This window comes from Micrasema longulum, unplaced genomic scaffold (genome assembly GCF_059751315.1).
Source record: "Micrasema longulum isolate JH-2025_06_02 unplaced genomic scaffold, ASM5975131v1 h1tg000031l, whole genome shotgun sequence".
NCBI lineage: Eukaryota > Metazoa > Arthropoda > Insecta > Trichoptera > Brachycentridae > Micrasema > Micrasema longulum.
Window position 1 is genome coordinate 1,085,698 of NW_028277238.1, and position 22,391 is coordinate 1,108,088.

The window sequence follows — 22,391 nt, forward strand, 5'->3', positions numbered from 1 at the left end:
ATAATATATGGTCAACAATGCCAATCTGTTAGGACTTTCATAAGCCTGTTGATTGGCTTAAAAAAACTGTGATAGGTTTTTGTTAAAATGATAGTCGGCTGATTATTACTAATCAATAATATTACTAGAATTGAATGATTGCGTCTGTCCTCGCGAAAATGAATTTTAGTCTTATAATCGTGGAATTCAACCCTAAATCAGGGTCATTTTTGTATACTAAAATTTGGCGATGACACATGGCCGATAAAACAAGGCCCAACGGGCTGAATTCCCTAGCCGACTGTTGACTGCCTGTCGTTTTTTTTTTTTTAATTTTAATTTTTGAACCACTTCGTTAATTTTACAAATAAAAGATGCTCTAGGTTCGTTTTTCTTAAATAGTTTTTACATACAATAACTGTAACCTTTAATACTCAGTATCTGAAATTGGTTTGCACATTACCAAATGCACAATTTCATTAAGATAAAGACGATTTATTCATTATAATAGTTTGTTCATTGAAACAAACAGTTTATTGTTATTTCTTGCAACATTTGAGAAAAATTGATTTCGATTTCTATCCTTATTTAAAAATTAAGTCCTAATAGTTATTAAGAATTTATCATTCATTATTTCATGTCCGCTCCCTAGTTGGAGCATATGGTGTCCACAAATATCCTCCAAGCATCTCTGTCGGCTGCCAGCTCCTGTGGATCCTCCTAAGTCAGGTTCGCGTCCCGTAGTTCTGACACGAACTGCCGACTAACAGTCAGCAGTAGACGTCCAGGACGTCGAGAATCTGATGCCTTTTAAAGTTGGCAAGCGTGATTAAGGCTCTCAGGAGGCATCCGCAGCACACGGCCAAGCCAACCGTATCGCTTTCGCTTGATGATAGTTGTCACTGGAGTTTGCTGCGTCCGTTCTCTTATTACTTCATTCCTCACAAAGTCAAACCACCGGACACCCAATATTTTTCTGAGACACCTATTCTCAAAACTCAGAATTTTTCTGTTTTATGCCCGCCCTAGTGAGGTGCCAAGATTTGCATCCGTAGAGGAGAATAGGTGCCATGCAGGCATTATATAGACAGCAAAATGAAAATAATAGTACCTTATTATTTTATAGATCTCATAAATGAGCAGATATTGAAATTATTTTGAAGATTCGATTTTGAATATACTCGTATTAACAAACATTGTCTATTTAAGAAAACACCAATAATCACCAAAAAAAAATTCAGTTCAGTTTTATTTTTATTACAGGTGTTATGCAGGCGTTATCGTTATCAAATCGGGTTGTGGTCCTGTGGCTAGTGTCTCGGACTCACGGACCAATGGTCCGTGGTTCGAACCCCACTCTACTCCTACTTTATTTCCATTTTCTAATAGTGAGTTATTTACAACTCGTTGAAAATGGCCTTAAAAATTAAATATTTGGGTCAATCATAAGAACGAAAATATTTATTTTTGAAAAAAAAAAGTTATATAGGCGGCATTTGGTTTTCACTGAGTAAATATCTGATCTCCAGACAGCCTTCATATTATTGAATGTGGCGCCTGCTATTCCTAGCCGCACTCCCAGTTCTTTTTGAAAGCTGCCATTTTCCGTAACATATACTCCTAGGTATTTGAAACTCTCGACGCTTACGATGACTTGGTTTAATAGAGTCAGGGTTATTAAGAAATGACAAAGGTAATAAAAGTAACAAAAACAATATTTTTATTTCTCGGAGTAACTGTGACGTCAAGGGGCAATAAGACCCGCACAAAAAATTTTTAAAGCCTTATAGTAAAATACTTGCATAATATATTTGTTTTCTGATTTTATAAACGAATTTTATTTTAACATTATTCGTTTGTTTATTCTTACGGATACAAAACAAACCTTTTAAGAACATTTGTTTTCAGAAACGGCGGGATTTCATTACATAGATGAGAAAGGATATTGTGAATGTATTATTCATGAAGGACGAGAATTTTAAACAATCGTTTCTTTGTCTTGAACATCCCTGTTTAACATAAATACGTAAATGAATTAAAATCACCCCTAGTATTCTGAATAAAAATCATATAAGATTGTGCATTTTTCAAAAAACACATTGAGTTTTTACTGTACATATGCCTACAAACATTTGTTAAATTAAGGTTTTGAATCAGGTTGTGGTCCCGTGGCTAGTGTTGCGGACTAACGGATCTGAGGTCCGAGGTTCGAACTCCACTTTGATTTTTATTTGATTTCCATTTTCTTATAGTGAGTAATTTACAACTCGTCGAAAATGGGCACCAAAATTGAAATATTTTTTCTTATACAAGTGGCGTAAAAGTTGTCACCCGATGTTCTTTGAATGTAATTTTTTTTTATGAATGAAAATTTTTTATTCTGCTTTCGGATTGTGTTTATTTAATATCTGAATTTATTTTATATAAAGTCAAGAAAATGATATTGGCCGGGATTGCCGCCAGAATTGATACGGGTCCGATTTATAGCATTTTCCTTCACTCATTTCAGAACTTCCGGCGCTAGGTTCTCGCATTCTTGACGGATATTCTCTTTGAGGGCTTCAAGAGTCAGAGACTTGTTAACATAGACTCTTGACTTTAAGAAACCCTACAAAAAAGCCAGGAACGGTTAAATCGGGTGATCTTGCCGGCCTGTGAAAATCACTAAAACGAGAGATTAAGCGACCCGGAAATACAGCCCTCAGAATATTAATTTTGGCTCGTGTAGTATGCGCCGTTGATCTATCTTGTTGGAACCACACAAAAGTATTTGTAAAGACCGCCGATTGATGCCCAAGTATGTACGTGGCACGTCGTCTGGTCGATACCCGGGGGATCCTCTGCAACATCTTCAGCCACAGCTGGGATATTTTCACCAAAATGGCTGCTCCGGGGCCAGCCAGACCTGGCAGAATCTCATGTTGTCCCACTTCTAGGCGGGCGGCTAAACGCCGAAGTGCTTATCCAGTTGGTGTCGGACGACCGGGAAATCTGCGCCTAAATTCACGCTGCGCCAACACCACCGACGAATTATTCCGCAAAAAAATCGAAACAATTTTTCCAAGATCTTAGAGGGAGTCTAGCGATTCATGTCTTATTGACGTGTATTTTGTATCTCTTTACTTCACAAATGTCAAAGCAGAACTAATATTTGCCGCATTTGCAAAAGTTATGGCATCCTCCAATAGGGTGATGACTTTTACGCCATCTTATTTAATTTATTTTTTTTATTTAAAAAAAAAGTACCTTCGAAGTGAAACATTTTTGAAATTCATGGTTTTTTGTATCTCTTATCAATCAGTAGGTTACGTGCTAGAAATTTTGCATCACTTCAAAAAAATAAAATATTCTTATAGACACATATTACAAAAACAATAAAACGTATCCCTAACTCTATGAGGCCAAGAGGCCTGTGTATAGTTGGGATACAACTGATTAATCCTTCTTTAATTGACCTCCAGACCTCGGTAAATTGGGATCTAGACACTCTTTGCTCTTTGGGCCTTAAAATGTGACTTATTTTGTTGTTTGGAGCGATCGAAAAATCAGATTTAAAGAAGAAGTCACTAAAAACATTGCTACTAAAATCACACAAATTATTCGGATACATCAAATATTTATCCACACAAAAAGTTATGTGAGTAAGTCGATCAAAATGAAATAAATAGGATATCAACTTTCGAACTTTTCGAGTTCATAGTTTTTTATTATTATTTCCGATCTTACCGTCGGGGCATCGAATTTCGGAGCAGTAATAAACCGCGGCGTCAGCCAATGAAAATTAATACTTGAAGAAATATTTTTTAAAAATTAATTTTCGAGATACTTTGCTTTACAATTAAACGCTCTAAACTTCCCCACGTATAAGAAAACTTTTTTATATCCAGTTTTCTATAGCACTGAATTTCCTCTGAATTCGATTATTATGCATATTATTTTAAAAGATTATTCAAGAAAGTGATAAATTCACAAATCGAAAGTGATGGTTTTTAAAATGGACGTAAGTATAACTAAATGTGAGATCAGTGTGAATGGAGATATTCTGAATTAGGTGGAAACATTTGTGTATCTGAGAATGGAATGACTGAGAAATACATTGTAAGGAGGTGAGTGGCGGGAACAGGGGTTAACGGTGCACTTAAATCTATCTATCAGAAGATCAATTCATTAGCAAAAATGATCCAGTTTAAAATGACCCACTTGGATAGAGGTGATAAATGTATTGGTGTTTTTCTAAATGTATTTAAAGCATTTGACTCAATAAATCATAATACACTCTTCCAAAAACTTAAAGGAATTGGCATCGAAAATAAGAAAACTTAAATATTTCAAAGTTGTATGCAAGAAAGGAAACAAGTTATCAAAATAAATAATAAAAGAAGTGACCGCACCAATATTGCCGATGGAGTCCTCCTAAGGTAGTATTCTAGGTTCTAGGACTAATTTTATTATTTATCTGCATAAATGATCTGTGTCGTTTGAACATCGATGGTTCTGTTATAAGTTTTGCTGATGATACTGTTCTATTATTCAAAGATAAGACATGGAACATATGAGAAAGCCAAAAAATATTTTAACGTAGTTACGGAATGGCAACTAATTATTTAACTCTTAATAAATCGAAAACTAACTTCTTTCCATTTCAAATCAATACATGAAACTTCTTCTTCTTCTTATCGTTTCTCTCCCCGATGGAGGTTGGAAATCATCGTTACGATTCTCACTTTGTTGGCAGCTGCCCTGAACAAGGACTGAGTGCTGCAATGGAACCAGTCGCGCAAGTTCTTAAGCCAAAAGATGCGTCTTCTACCTGCACTGCGTCTTCCTTCAATCCTTCCCTGTAGAATGACTTGCAAAATTTTATATTTTTCACCTCTCATCACATGCCCAAAGTACTCAAGTTTTCTTTTCTTTATGGTCTTCAGTACGTCTTTATCTTTTTCCATCCGTCGGAGAGCATCATCATTTAGGGCTCTATCCACCCAGGAGATTTTTAATATCCTCCTGTAGCACCACATTTCAAAGGCTTAGATCTTTTTTGAAGTGTTTTGGGTAAGTGTCCACGTTTCGACGCCGTAAAAAAAGTACTTAAAAGACATATCATCGAGCAATGCGCATTCGGAGGTCTAAATTAAAGGCTCTACTTCAAAGAAGGTCACGCATCCTGAAAAAGCAGTCTCGCGCCATCTCCATTCTGACTTTGATCTCTTGCGAGTGATCCCATTTATCATTCAGCTAGCACCCTAAATATTTATATTGATGGAACTGCTTAGTAACCTACGTTACTTGAAACTATTCAAATAAAATTGCATAGTAACAATAGTCTTCGGAACGCTCATTGTAATTCCCCAACATTGGATAGGGCATATAATGTCAAATACTTAACAGTAATTATTGATATAAATTTAAAGTGGAAACAGCAGATTGAAAACATTACAAATAAACTTTAAAGACTATCGTATATATTGAAAACAATTCGAATTATAATTAATGTAAAAGAACCTTATAAAAAATATTTTGCATTACTCCAATCAATTTTGGAGTACATTTGATGCTCAAAAATCCATTATTAGAATAATACTTAGAGTCCCGATACAGACATCTACTGAAAAAATATCCCATAAATTACAACTTATGGCACCAAAGAAAATATACGCTAAAACAATATTCACTTACCCATTCATTATTATACTTACTCAAACGAAAGACAACCCTAACAATACAACACACGCAAATAATATAATCACTAGATCTTCAACACAAAGACAATTGAAACAAATACAAACTGATACCACTTTCGGTCAAAGAGAGTTTGAATATTATGCAATTAAAATCTACAACCTACTTCCACTGTCCATTAAAATAATTAGTAACGAGAAAATGTTCAAAAAGGCTATAAAAATGGATAGTGGAGATAGGTAGAAATAAAATGAATTTTCTCATTCGCCCAAACCAATATTGAATTACCTGCTCCACAACGTTTTAAAAAAAAAAAAATTAAAGCAATAACCCGTTAAGCCCCTATTCTAGAGGCTTGTCAGGAGGTGGGAATGAAAGGATATGGAAGTAAGTTATGAATAATACGCTCACTGTAATTTCTCAACATTCAACAGGGCAGATAATGTCAAATACTTAGGAGGAGACATTTAAAGTGGAAATAGCAGATTGAAAATATTATTAATATTAATAGAGTTTTTGTTCTTTTATTGTGCGTTTTATACTATGAATAAAAAAGGTATACATAAATGAAATATAAAAATAAATGCGTAGTGTTTACAACTGTCTTATAATTTTGTAATTTTTTTCTGTATTTGTATATATATCTCACATGTAAAAAAAAGTGTATTGTTAAGTGTCCTCGATACGGTTACACCGATACTCCAGTGAGGACACTATTTGTATTATTTATTATTGTTAATAATGTGATTTTTTTAAAAAATATAAATAAAAACAGAAATCTAACTTAGCAAACAAATGTTTTACGCAGGAGGCAAAATTAGCAGTTCTCTTCTTCAGTATGATAGGCGCACAAATGTCGAAATCCATGTACTATGTAAGGCTGAGATTGGCATTATCGACAACATCTTTTGGACGTTTAGAGCGATCGGGCAGCGTAATAATGGGTAAAAGGAGTGATGCAAATGTCGGTGGATGCAGTCAACGAGGAAGACTAAGGAAGCCATGGCATGACCAAATATAACAGATACTTGAAGATGGACATGTCAAAAGTAGGAATAATCGAAAAGCGTTCATGAGAAGATGTAGAGGATGCGAGGTTTGTATGCAACGATGGAGTGATATAGCGTTATGTTTTTTTGTGTTGTTTGTTTGAAAATTATTGAAAGAAAAAAGAATTATAGAAGTGTAGAACCACCTTTGAAACTTATATCTCACGTCCACCCTGCCAAGAAGTGAACATAGGACTTCAAGTATGCTAGCCGAACGTGCTAACCATGGCACAAAAGGGAGTTAATTCAACTCGATTTCCCTTTTCAGGACTTTTAGCTGAGTCTTCGAGTCTAAAACAGTCCTAGATGTGCTTAGAGGGATACCGGTAGTGACCGACCGAAATTTTGATTTAATTTTTAGTTTCGGTTTTGACCAGTTTCGGCCAATAAAACTCGCTGGTTTAAAATTTCCGGGAGTAAACACATTTTAAATTTCGTTCATATGTATTTATATGAACAGCCGGGCTGAAAGGGTTAACTAGATAATCTTTTTAATGCTTACCTATGCGCTATTTCTTTCTAAAAAATATTATAACGAAAACGGATTTTAAGTTTTGATCTTGTTATTTTTTGCTGATATGCTTTTCTTCTTAATAAATTAGCTAAATCCAATGAGATTCTTTTCAAAAAGGCACGAATTTTGGCACGAACTTATGTATGAGTTATGCATAAATAAAATTACATTAAAATTTCCCCGTGTTCAGGTTGTTGCCGACGCGCGCACCCGAACTTGAAGAGTTCCACCATAATAATTTTGTAAATTTAATAATTATAATTATCGTTATTTTAAACCTAATCCCTACGCCTTCATAGAAATCCTCAAAAGATAAATTCCATAATCATGCAGGTAGCACCGCTTATTTAAATACTACAATTTAATCAGGTCGCAGTGAAAAGTATGTAGTTGGTAGGTACTACGTTTGACAATTTCAACATCAAGAGAGTTGGCATCAATACTTCCCTTTGATAGAAAAGAACGACACAAAATATTAGTTCAGTTCATACCCAGAGATATTGGGCTCTCTGGACAATATGTAAAATTTAATTTACCAACTATTCTGCACATTCTCTCAAAGACGAAAATTTCGCCAGTATCGGTCACTATATTATGCGGCACCCCTGAGAATCTTTTATTTTTCATCCCATGAGCTAAAAAACGGAATAAACATTCTGAAATTCGCACTGTTTTTAACTAAGCCAGTATTCCAGGCTGGTCTGGTAACATCCAACAAACCGTCCAACATTTCTTCCCTTTCCTCATTAGAAAGGGACAATGCCATTATGCATGTTTGGCCGTTTAATTTAACGCGCTGCAAGTGTAACTTGGATCATTAACAAGAGCAAAAGAATGGAGTCGACCCCTGGATTTTCCGTGACCTGAAATAATTTGAACTGCATGGTGATTTAGACACCAGTGCTTGTTTTGAACTCTCGTTCTTACATCAGGGTAAAAGAAATAGGTTCATCTACCCTTTGGAGAGCAGTCCCTGCCATTTGTCCATAGTCAACTTCGTAATACGTTCAATATTCGTCTTCAGGTGTTCGTCACTACGACTAAATATATGTCCAAAATACTCGACTTATTCCCTCCTCTTCAGCATACAAATTGCTGCCGCATGACTTGAATCCAAGTCTGCGGGAAGCTCAGCCGCCGACAATGCCGCTGTGGAAACAGATCTATACGTCCCCGAAATCGCCAACAAAGGCAATCTTTGACCACTCAAAATGGTTTGATTTACAGTTTCAGATTTGGTCTTATGCCACTAGACACTGGCTGTTAGTTGTAAAAAAAACATAGGTGGCTCTATAAATAACCCTAACAGCGTTACTTAGGCCCTAGGTAGCCCTGCTACGCTGCTGCCACCTACTTTCATTTATGGCATAGCGAGATAATAAAAAGAAAACGAGAATGTTGATATTAGGTGACGTTAGCAGGCGCTACTCAAGAGCTATTTTGTGGCGTTATGAAATTATTGACGAATTAATAGTAATTATAATAATAACGAGCGCCCGAGGGTTTCCGAAACATTTCGAACGGGAGACGTATTTCCGAGTGATACCGAAGCATCCCGAATGGATAACGCGTCGGGTATTTAAGAATGAGCGATCAGCTCCGCAGGGCATAGCTTCCTACGATTATTAACTGGAGCCAGATAGCAGTGGAAGATGAAGCCGGAGAAGTAAAAAAATAATTCAACAATTTATATGACCATGTTTATTAAGAAAATCTAAGTTTTATATATTTATAACTTATTTGTACAGTACCGCTGCGCTTTAGGGCAAGGCACATTCACGAGAATGTATGTATTTTTTTCTACACATTTTTATCTTTCAAGCAATATACATGATTCAAATATTTTTAATTAATACCTAATCCCAGCCAATTTCTAGATTAGAAAATTTTATTTTTTATTGGGGAGTTGGTCTGGAATCTTTTAAAAAAAAACCCCATTGTGTAATAAAAAACCACTCTAAATTCAATATAAAAATGAATAATAAATCAAAATATTAATATGTTCTTGAATTACGGAAACAGTGAAATAATTAACGCTTGTTTTGATCCGATTGTCGCATAAAAAAATATTTTAGGGAAAATAAGACCTGAAAGTTTTGCAGAGTTCTGAAAATTGTGTTTTACCCTCCCCCACTGCAAGGCGTTCTACCACCTACGGGGTTTGTTACCTGTATTCGTGCAGGAAAAAATTACCTGTCTAAAAATTGTAATCAGTTCACATCGAGATATAACATATAGGTTTCATGAAATTTTTATAGTTTAGAAAAAAAAAATAGTAAAAAAAATAATTCAGAAAAACTCAAACGAGATAAATTTAAAACTAATTTGTAATGTTGATAAAAAGGTTAATTAACTGCTTGTCTTTTTGGTAATGAGCGTGAATTTGACGTGAATCATATTTTATTGCTTCCTATTTGCTAATAGACACCTCACCAGTAAATTCATTAATCAGAATTGGTAAAAACATAAACCACGGAAAACATGTAGAATTTTCAATAATAAGTACTACTTAATAATAAGTACTACTTATTGTTGAAAATTCTACATGTTTTCCGTGGTTTTTGTATGTTTCCTATTTTAAACGAAGGTGCTGGATTACTTATATTTTAATAAAGATATTGAAAACATCACAGCATAAATTTGAATAAAAAAGTTTTATGTTCTTTCGTACACCAAAATATATCTTTCATGAAATGGTGTGATTTCTATAACGAAACTGAGACCAATATTGTTTATTTTAAATTTTATGTAATATCCTCGATTATAAAAATACGTAAGAGTAAGAATAATGAAATGTCAAATATTGTAATATTATGATTGTAATAAAATAAGTAAATAAATTATGATATTTTTAACTAGAACTAAAAAAATGTTGGAACGATTTCCTACCCGATAGCTGTTTTTTCCCCTAATTGATTGATATTAGCCTTTTTACTACGGTATAATTATTTGGTTTAAACTTAATAGGCTGTAGGTCTACTTTTATATGAACTTATTTTTTAGGTTAATAGATAGAAGATAATACAAGTGCATGCTTTACATTTCATACATACAATTTAGGTATATTTTTTATGAAGTGTTTTCTATATAATTTCATAAATTACAAACTCTTTTCATGAATAAATAAACATAAAATAACACAATTACTGAAACATAAACTATGAAGAAATTTCTGGAAGGAAAGATAAGCAGAAATAATTAATACACTTACCTTAAATCATGAAAAACGTAGTTCTCAAAAAGTGGTAGGGAAAAGATAATCTTCTGGTATTGTTGTGCTGACGTAGAATGTCAAATTTATATAACCTTGTTTGTCTTTATGTAATGTAAATGTTTGTCAATGAAAACCTCCTTAAAAAGTACTTGTTGGATCTGAAATTTTCGCACGAATTAAAAGAGAGAATTCAACACTCGCGCTTTGTAATTCAGCGTGTTTTTAAACGTTCGAAATATTTTTTGTTTGTTTCTGTTATTAATTGTGTGTTTTAGTGGAGTTTTTTGCAAATATTCGGGAAATTTTCTGACGGCAAACGGGCGTGAGGTCCGCGTCACTGCGTATGGCGGTATGCGCGTGAAGGGGTGGGCGCGGGTTATATAATGACGGGACGGATCGATAGGGCGGACTTGTGAATCGGCGCACTATGGCGCTACTCTTTCCAGTCATTCTTTTCTAAGGGCGACTTCTAGAACGAAAAGGCAGAGACAAAAGCTCACTTTAATATGGTACGCATGTCAACAACGTGAGTTAGGTAGTTGAAAATCATAAATTTAATTTTTAATATGTTTCACAGGGTCCGTAAATATTTATTGCAGCGAAATTCATCGAATTCACCTGGACATAGACAAAAATAAATCAATTACCCATAAATAAATAAGGTGTTAAATAAATAAAAATGCTTAATCAATCGTTAGACAAACATAAGTGAAATCGTCGAAATGTATTTATTGTAGAATATTTTAGTTATACTTTTAAATATTATCAGTTGTGTGTTGCTTCTGAAAAACATAAATTTCGGAATTCCTAAACCTAAAACTGTTTTGATTATATATGTTTCCTATGTATAATCAAAACAGTATCAGTCGTTTACTTGAAAATGAATTTGAAACTGAAAGCATGGAAGAACAAAAAAAAACAAAAAAATAATTATAACTAAAACATTGTTGTAAGTTGCATTATGGGCTGGTTGTTTGTTTATTAATTGGTAATATTGAAAATTCTAATGAGATAGTAAAAATTTTGCAAATATATTTATTTTTCACTCACAAGATAGGTTTTAAAATTGTTAATATTACATTCGATTTTGGAACATAATTTATTATTATCATCATCGTTGGTCAAAAATACTCATGTTCAGTCACAACGAATATTTAAAGCAAAACTAAATGTTGTGGAGCGGTTATTGGAAAGTCAATTAAAAGAGATGTACCGCAATGAAAATCTATATATGTATGTTTGTCCTTTATAGACTCAACTACTGGACCAATTTACATGCAATTTTTTGCAAAATAATCTGATTTACGTAAATAAGGTTTGTCTTCTTTTTCTTATTCTTATAAGTCCGTTTCTTTCCACTACTGGATATAGGCCTCTTCCAAATGTTTCTATGTTTTTCTGTCCTTGGCACTCTGTTTCCATCCATGGCCCACGAGTTCGATGACGTCGTCAGTCCATTTCCTCTGTGGTCGGCTACTTTCCTTATACTTTCGTCGGGTCTCCAGTTTAGTATTCTGGTGGTCCACCTATCGACTTCTTGTTTCGCCACATGACCTGCCCACTGCTATTTTTGTCTTCCCACTCTTTCTGCGCTATCGGTCACCTTTGTACGGCGTCTTATCTCCTCATTCTTTATTCGGCCTTTTAAAGAGACGCCCAACATTTGTCTTTCCATAGACCGCTGAGTGCACTTAATTTTGTGAACACTTCTAGCAGTGAGTGACATGGTTTCAAGACCGTATGTTGCCACCGGCAGAACACAAGAGTTGTAAACTTTGGCCTTCAGATTATTTAGGATTTCCTTATTTCTGAAAACGTGTTTCAGCTTTCCAAACGCAGCCCAACTTAACCCGATTCGTCTAGGCAGTTCCGCAGTTTGATTTAATTTTCTCAATTTGATTTTGTGCTCAAAGTAAATGTACTCATCAATAGCACCAATAGTTTTACTGCAAGTACATATGTTGCTAGGTATTGGACTCAAAATCTTGGTTTAGTCTATATTCATTTCCAGACCGATCTATCTACAGGATTCGTATAAATCTTTTACCAAAGATTCCAGTTCACTTACCACTTCACTTATTATTACTATATCGTCTGCAAAACGGAGGTGATGTAAATACTTACCATCTATTTTTATGCCTTTGATATTCCAATTTAGCATCTTGAAAACGTCTTCTAAGACTAATGTAAAACGTTTTGGAGATATCGTGTCACCCGGTTTTACACCCTTTTTAATCTTGATTTTCTCGGTCTTCAGATCGTCGTTTACTTTAACATCCATGGTAGCATTTTCACATACATATTTAATCAACCTCGTGTATCTAGAAATAATCCTGGCATTTTCAAGTGCATTTATGATTGCACAGGTTTTCACATAATCTAATGTTTTACGATAATCTATAAAGACCATGTGTATGTTAATGCTATATTCTGTGTTTTTGATTGGAAACATGCCGAAGTGAAATTGTTATTTAAAAAAGGGGGCCTGAAAAATCTAGAAAATTATCGGCCAATCAGTTTACTCTCTCATTTATACAAACTAATGACCAACATATTCACAATTCCTATCACTCCGAAATTTGACTTCTACCAACCTGTTGAACAGGCTGGGTTCCGCAAGGGTTTTGGAACCTTAGACCATATCCAATCTATACGTCTGCTTATGGAGAAAACCACAGAATTAGGTTTTTAAATAATAATTTCTTCAATATGTTCATCAGAAAAAAAGTTAGGAGCGAATATGTGTTTTTCATAGAACTTCCAGGGTTGCATTCGACTAAAATGCATATATTGAAAAATCCGGAGAATGTTTTTTTTTTGCATATTTTATTTTATTTTATTTTAATTTTATTTTATTTGGGATTTTTACAGCTATTACATAAACAAAATAAGTAGAAAAATCTTAACAATGCTAAAGCCAATTAAAAAAATCCACTGTAAATATAATGACACATAATATATAAGAAAAGAAGTTTAGTAATTGTATTTGTGTGACGTTTGTATTCATGTGTATGTGAATGTGTGTATGCGTGAATGGATGAGGGAGAGGGTGCGTGTGTGTGGGTGCGTAAGTATAAAAAAAATAATTGTTTAAAACTTGTAAATTGTATTAAAAATGGTACAATAAAGAGCTTAGTAAAAAGTTAGAAACCTTATTGTTAAAATTCAATTGACGAAATTATATAAATTGTATTTTTTTTTAAAGTATGTTAAATTTCAAAACCGTATTCTGAAAAAAAAATAAAAAGCATTTTATTTTAAAATTTAACTGATACACATCGAATGAATAATGTGCGACGAGTCCTATACAATACGGTAAGTAACCACAAAATGCAGTAAATACGAAATAATGCCAACAATAAAATAAGGTTTGACAATACGCGAACGTTGATTCAAAACGAACACACAAATGCATATTATATGCACCTACATAATATATAAATAAGAATAACATATAAGTTTGATAGAAATGATTCGGATTATAAAAATCATATTAAAAAAGTTTGATTATTAACGTTTCCAAACATCAATTATTTTTAATGAATACTGAATTGATTAATTTCCTTGCGATTTCTTAATTGATTCTTAGTAATGCTTAAATAATTTTAACTGACGTTTGATTTATTTTTGAAAAACGGATTCTTACACAGAATGCACCACTTTTGCTAAGTAGCGCAGAGTTTGACATTTGCAAAAAGAATTCTTTATTTGAAAATGTTATGTTTTGGGACTCAACTATAAACAAGTACCTAATTAGATTCAATATTTAAATATTACAAATTTTTAGTTTTGGAATTCAATCATTAACAAGTACCTAGGTACCTACTTATCAATAAAAAGTCTTTTTATTTTATCCTGACAGTTTTTGCATACTTTCACGACTTAATGGGGCACTTCACTTTTCATTTATTTTGGTTTCAAATTAAATGTCAAGCTCACGCCAAAACACGACTGGCGATTAAGGAATGACTAAATACGCGTTAGGCATGGGTTAAGTATCATAACTTTAAAGGGATCAGGGTAAATTGCACTCGGAATTTTTTTCATTAACAAATATTCCCGTATTTTTTCCTTGAATTATGGCACTAGAGCAGTGATTTTTTCACTATTTTAATTTGAGCATGACGAGGACTCTTAGCCAATTACACGAGGAGATTAATCGAAATACTAACCCTTATAACGAATATATAAATAGCGCAAAAAAGTAAAAAATAAATAACGTGTGTCCTTATTTATGAAAAAAACGTTTGTTCCACCAGCTTATAGCTGGCACTCCAACGTACGGGCAGGACAACGTCTGTCGGGTTCGCTAGTTTCATATATTTAAATATGCTATTTTCCTTTATTAACATTCCTGCTCTATTTTTTAAACAACTTATCAAAATACATAGGGACACGCCAATGGTAAATATCTATAGTGTGTTAAAAAAGTAATTGCTCTAGTGCCAGTGTGCAGGAAGGAAGTTCCGGAATACGTTTGTATGAAGAAAAATCAGATCGCGTTGAAAATTTAAAATTCAATAAAAAGCATCTAATTTTCTTTGAGGGAATATTAATCCGAGATTCATGCAAACAGACATTAATTCTGCAATTTAATTGAATTAATAAACATTCACTGCTCTTTGTTCAAAATAGTAACATTTTTATGGCCTAATACTTTTCTAATTAGTAATGTTAAGATATTAAAAAAATATGCATATAAGCATTATCACCTGTCTTACGCGTCAGGTTGGCTTTTGGCGTTTGGTACAATGGTATAAGTTTGTAGAGAAAATACTATTTTTAAATAATATCAACCAATTTTGTATGACTTTAATTTGACCTAAAACAGGTTGAAAATTTTGGTTATATATTCATGCATTCCTAATTAGAATCAAACCCGAGATAATATACGGTAGCCACTGAACCAAAACACCGAATTTTGTAAAAGAAAAAACACACGCGTCTCGTATACCGTACATGTATTTTGTATGTGTTCATACTGTGTGTACAAATTTTACATGTGTATAAGAAAGGCTTTTAGAAATACGAACAGCTTTTTTAAGTTGTCTGAGGATGACGAAGTAATTATCTTCAGGTTTTCACTTTGTTCTTTGTTTGTTCACTCTTGTACAAAGAAAAAGGAAAAGAAAGTTTAGTTCACTTCGTCTGCTTTTAAGTGCATGTATAAGGTTAAACTAAAAGCATTTCTTCTCTCTTAACAACAAGAATATTTTAAACAGATTAAACGAGAAATGTGCGTAGATACGCGTCCAAAAATGACATATTGGTGCGTAAGTGCTTAAAGTTTTTTTAAATTAAAAATGACTAAAATACCGTTGCATCATCCTCATTATCATTTCCATTTAATATAGGACAGTGTATGGGTAATGGGTAGGTATATCTATTCCACCGAAAAATCGTTTTATTTTATTCCATGTAAGTCAGATGCTCAGTCCAGGGACTATGAAATATAAAAGTGTGAAAACTAGTGATGAACTGGATAGTGGTTTGGCCGGATTTCTCTCAGAAACAAAACTATTAATTATTATAAAATAAAAAAGGGTTAAAATATTTACATCATATTTTAAGTGTTCATTTATCGATCAATGAGCTGCATATTTATATGGTTTATAAGTTTATTTATTAAATAATTGCAAAGGTTTTCACCTTATTTTTTTCACAAAAATGTATTTTTAATTAATAAATACTTTTGAAAAAAAAGTATGTTTGCGGGTTAAATTATTTTTCTAGAGTGTACTCGTATTCTGAAAACTGACAAACGTTTTTACGCAAATGAGTAAATTTTTCAAATAATGAGGGTTTCTTACTTTTCCCAAACGATGCTTTCAGGCGCTGATTTCATGAAATTTTCAGTTTAATAAATATTAAATATTCGCCGGATGTTGGGCTACTATCCGGTCTCCGGTCGGATAGTAAAATTAGGCCGGAAACCGAATAGTTACTGGATATTCGTTTCATGTATGGTAAAAAATATTTATTGTCAACCATGGTGGGAAGCGAACCCGAGAGTTCTTGCATTGTTAGCAAACGCGTTGACCATTACACCACGGGGGGACATACCATTTACCTACCCAATGTTCCCGCTTTTTTACCGAGAGACTACCTGAATTAATAAATACACATATATTAACACATATCATAATCATACCATTGGCACCATATGGTCCATAAAGCTAGGGTTTCCTAGGACAGCGGTGCCCGTATCTTAACGGCCGTAGTGAACGGTGATGCGGTGGACAGCCGTCGTAGTGGTGACTAGAGAGTGGTTTTATTTTTTAACGGTGTTATCAACACCATTTTTATAGGAAACCACTCTCTAGTCACCGTTACGACGGCTGTCAACCGCATTAATGTTCACTACGGCCGTTAAAATACGGGCACCGCTGTGTTGCTATACGGGCAAGCAAGGAAACCCGAGCTTAAGGCATAGCAATGTTACCTACTTACATCAAATGCGGTGTATCTTGTTTTACCATTTATTTAACAAACAAAAAACCTTGATTATCTATTTTTTCATATGGTCAGTTTTATGCTGTTGGTTTTATGCATTGTGAAATAGCCTTTTTAACAAATTAAAAATTATCGAACCCGGGACCTTAAGACGAAACGCGGTCTGTCTTTTCTCTATACAAACGGATGCCCCTATTTTCTCCCCGGATAATGCCAAAAGATACACTATAGATATTTATTTTAGGCGTGTCTATATTATTTTTCTTGTATGATACATTTTTCTTATGTGATCTAGGACCATCTGAAAACCCATAAATGTGCCCAGTTTTTCTTGCCGTCTTCAGACGTACGGTATACAAATATAGTGACTGACATAAAGGTCTGACGAAGTCGGTTTAGTTTTGCGGTGCGAAAATGGGAAAACGATACCTCGATTTTATTTAGGTATAATTACTCCGACGTACAGTTGTCTTTTTTGCGTAATATTGGGGAAGCATTTGCGAGAGGGTGACAGCAAAACTATGTTCAAATACCTATTTATCAAAGTGCTCTGCATCTGCGTATCCCTCTAAGCATAATAGGTGAACGTACTAACCAGTACGGTATGAGGCGGCATTTTTTTTTTTTCAGGATTTTTGTTTGAAAGTAGCCATCGAGTCTAAAACACTAACTTATGTAAGGTTTTCTATTATATTTCACACACAGCGTGAAAAATGGTAGGTGTTCTTTTATTCCATCCAGACACAGGACATATTAATACGCGAAAATAAAATACACGTAATTTTCGTTTCTGTTTCCTGGAGGGGGAAAAATACAGTTCTGTGCGTGAGCTGGAGCCAGAACCCAGGATGATTGTTTTCGACTCGGTGGCTGCTCTCAGGTAAAAAAAGAAGATAATAAATAAGCTTTAGTTTCGTCGCGTCGTTGAGGTTAAGATATAATAATGAAACGGATAGTGGTTTGGTCGTATACTGGTTATCCAGCGAGCCCCTAAGCCGGATAGCCGAATATTTAGCGAGCCCCTAAACCGGATAGCCGAACATCCAACCTATTATCTAAAAAAAACAGTACAAATATCCCGGTATTCGAATTCCCCTCATGGTTTAAAACAAAAATTTGAATGGACATACATAAAGGTCAAAGTATTTATAAAATTTTCACAGTTAAATGTACATTAGGTATCCGGCCGGATATTAAAATTTGGTTGTAAGGCCGGATACTGGACAGTGACCGGATATACGTAAATCTCTAATAATATATATTGTGATTAATTTTATTATTTCAATGGAATGAGTCTACTAATTCCGTTTATTTTATTTTTAAACATAAAATCAGACAATTGGTTCGCCTTGTTAGGGCATTTTTAAACTCGTGTTTTTTTTCCGGCTGTCCGATTTTTTGTGCAAAAAACTAAATATACGTAATTAGTAGACACATCTGTGGTGATTTTTATTTTAAAGTTATATTATTGAGTTCTTTAAAATAAACGTCATCTCTATACATAATAAATACTGTGTTGTGTTTGTTTGATTTAATCTTCTCTACCAATCCATAAGAATAAAAAACTTTATCTCTGACATTGCACGTTTTAATGAGTAAAATACGGACTAAGGTATTGTCGATTCTGGCATCTTAAAATATAACACTTTCACACCCGATTTACTTCTTGTGGACAAAAGTTCATTAAAAATGCTGTCAAACTAAAAAACTAGTTTGTCTGTGTAATGCCGAATACTAATAAAAGTAAAAAAAAGTAAAAAAGTAAAAAGTTTATCTTAAAATTGCGTTATCATTCACTTATTTTTTGCTTTTTTTTTTACATCTTCTAAATATTTTTTTGAAAGCATAAATTACGTGTACTTTTTTTCGCTCCCTATATCTAAGTTAGTAGTAATTATTATTATAAAACCATGTAGGACTATCATATGATTAATTGTAAAGGATCTTTACCGACAAGCCATATTCATTGGCTTGGTGAGTCCTGTAAAAAAAAAAAAAAAAAAAAATGTTTTAAAATAACTAAAATGTAATATTGTATGTAAATAATAAATAAATAAAAAATAAAACAAAAAATAAAGTCGTACTTAGGGATCATCATTCCTTGTCTGCTCCCTAGTTGGAGCATATGGTGTGTTTCTAGATCTTGTGCATTCTTCTGAGTCAGGTTCACATACCGTAGTTCTGATCTGATATAAACTACAGATTAACAGTCAGCAGCGGACGTCCAAGACGTCGATTAGGTACTCCATGAAAATGACCACGCCATATCTCCTTTATGCGGTCTGTCTCTGATTTGATCGCTCCATCAATTTTTTGTTCAGTGTTTACCTCAGGTCTAACGCGTGACTTGAAAAAGTTTTTGTTTGTCATTTCTGCGAGCAGCTTGTTCCGCAGTTACAATAAACGAGTTTAACAAAATTAACTAAGGGTACTAGATCTAAAAAGAATGTTGCCGCTTTTTTAATCTAAATCTTAAATTTCTTGTATATTTGAATATACGTCAGGGATAAAAGGGTTGACGGAATTTAGGACGAATCCTAGTATATTCAATTGCAAGCATGGCTTGCTCTATTTCCTACTTATTTTAAGGACTTGAACTATGACCTATTCTCTCTTCCTACCCTTTCTCACGACTACCGTCAGTTAAAACAATTACCTGACTGCACCTGATATGGGTCAAAATTATTGATCTATTGGATTATTGCAAGGTCTCTTCAACTGAGTGTTTTATATAGCAGTAAATATTTTACATAACTCCTATATTTTCAGAAACAATATCGCACCCCTGAAACAAAACTGGCACACCTTAACATTTTTAGAAGGGAATATGGAAACCCGGGTATTTACAGGGGTTATGACCTGTCATTTTTCACACCAGTGAAGGTTTCAACTCAACAGTAAATCAACACATTGAATCGTGGAAGTTTAAAGTTACACAGTATGCAATTTAACCGTTTAAACCAGTCAATGACAGGTTATAAGCCCAGCTCTCTATGGGCACTTGCAACACTAGACACTTTCAACACCAGGTGCCAGGCCCGCCAAGGCAGCAACGCAACGCGTCACCAAAAACTGGAAAATATAATTCAGTCTCTCTTTGCCCGGCGTGGATTTCGGTTGTTTCGACACGACATTGCTAACGACAACATTTAACGTAAATTGAACTCGTATATCACAGTTAGGTTTCGCCAGTATTGTCGGCATTCATTTTATTGTATTTTTCCTTCGTTATAGTAAATTAAGCTTGTAACAAACTCCACATTAATAAGTAAGTGAAATCTTTCATTTATACACGCTTATTCCTATAAAACAAAACTTTCGGGTAATTAGAAATTCTATTTAATCATTCTTTACACGAAAACAGTTTTACTACACCTCCATACTTCCTTTTTAAAAATTGTATCTATCTCTGTTGTGATATATATAGACATTGTTGAACTCCCTGATACATAAATCTTGTACTTATCTGCCAGCATTTTGAAGTACTCAAAATATTGTTAAGTGAGTAATTGTTATCTGATGCGTAGTAGCAGGGAACATTATTTTATTATTAAAAAAATTAAATAATATTGACCTATGATTTAGCGTAAATATTGAGTAGGTAGGTATACAATGTATTGTAAGCTAAATTATAATGATTAATTATCATGGCATTGTTGTGCCAAATTATCGATTGGTCATGCAACGTTTCTTTATCAATTCTTGGACAAAAGGTTCTTTATATATCTAATAATAATACATACATACCTTGGAACTGCTATTATATCCATACCTTAAAGCGATCCGTGGTCTGTTTTTTTTTATATAAACGTATTCTTGTATTTTCTCTCTGGATTATATAACTAGAGCGATGATTGTTTATTGTTTGGGATAGTTGCTGAATGTGCATCTTCAGTGGTTTATGCTATATATATATATGTGCCGCATGTAATGTATATATTTGAGTATGTTTTATATGTGCGTTCATGTGTGTGTGTGCGTGGATGGCTCGGAGTGTGCATTCGGTATTTTTATTTATTTCAATTTATTACCAACGATAACCTCCATGGAAAACAAAAAATGTAAACAATTATTCTTTTCTCACTTGATGAAAACTTAATTGGTCTTTTTATGTTAAAAAAATGTTGTTTTTAATACTTATTATGTATGACTGTATGTTTTCTAAATAAAATAAAATAAATACACGTGCCCCGAGTCAAAGCAGATTTTCTAGCGAGTCGGGGAAAATTCACAGGCATGGGTTGTTCCTAGTTGGTCAGTCAGGTTGTTTCACTATATAGGTTAAACCACACTACGGCGGCGCGTCACTTCAGCGGCGCGGCGCTTTTATTTACTAAAAATGCTAAAAAGCACTTCGGCGGCGCGGCGCGGCACTGCGCGGCGTGTCGCGGCAACACGAAATATTATTTTCCCTGAGTTGCCTTCGGAAGAATGTCCGCTGTAGTACGATTGACCTCAATTTGGGTCTCTGTAATCAACTAATGTATGGACGTATAATGTTTCAAATAAAAATTAGCTATAGTTATCCACCATTGACGTGTCACTATTGCTTTTTTGTGTATTTTATAAATCGTCCACCCAAAACCCTTAAGAGCATCTAGTTTTTAAATTTATTTCAACAGAGAGGGAAAACATTTTTGAGAAGGGAATATGGAAGTCTAGACATTTACAGGGCTTATGACCTGTCATAAAGTGGTAACTTAAACCAGCCAATGACAGGTCAAAAGCCCCGTAAATGCCTAGACTTCCATATTCCCCTCTCAAAAATGTTTTCCCTCTATGTTGAAATAAAATTAAATATGAACAACTCCCTAGGGAGGAAATCCAGCCAGTCTGCAAGCATTTGGACATAATCAAACATTGTTGAATTACTACCTGGTAAAAGAAGAAGTATAAAAATTGGAAAATTGTTTTCAGGCGTTGCCTAGTAGGTGATTTGGTTCAGCTGGATGAATCTCACCCACGTGATAGGTTTCAGCTCTTTTACTTCACAAAAGTCAACAGATGGAAGAGTTGAGGAAATGTGGATGTTCAAACATGGGCAGAATGGTGAATGTTACACAGTGTGTAAAGTGGCCACTTAAACCAGCCAATGACAGGTCATCAGCCCTGTAAATGCCTAGACTTCCAAATTCGCTTTTCAAAAATGTTTTCCCTCTCTGTCGAAATAGATTTAAACATGAACAACGCCCTAGGGAAGAAATCCAGCCAGTCTGCAAGCATTTGGACATAATCAAACATTGTTGCATCTAGTTTTATTTACCGTCTTCGGACGTACATCATAATCATCATCATAAGCTCGACCGCCTCGGGTGGGACCTGGGACCGTGGCTGTATCCAGGGGTCTCCTTCCGGGTTTCCGTTTTTGTTTCCGAGGCTTTTTGGATTTTTCATAACGCTCAAATTTTCTAGGGTGAGGCTGTTAACCTCGGGCCAAACCCACTACTCCCGCAGGGGGTTGGCGCAGGAAGACCCGAGGAGCAGGGCCTGTCTGTAGTTTCTT

General features: G+C 34.2%; 1 protein-coding gene across 1 annotated transcript in view; it reads right to left on the reverse strand.

The window, feature by feature from the left end:
• Positions 1 to 10,794, reverse strand: part of LOC148285496 (uncharacterized) — a 43,694-nt gene extending 32,900 nt beyond the window's left edge. Inside the window, exon 1 of the mRNA XM_088224244.1 lies at positions 10,433 to 10,794. The gene's annotated coding sequence lies outside the window, so the exon portion shown is untranslated. The remainder of the gene's footprint in view (positions 1 to 10,432) is intronic.
• Positions 10,795 to 22,391: the final 11,597 nt, after the last annotated feature.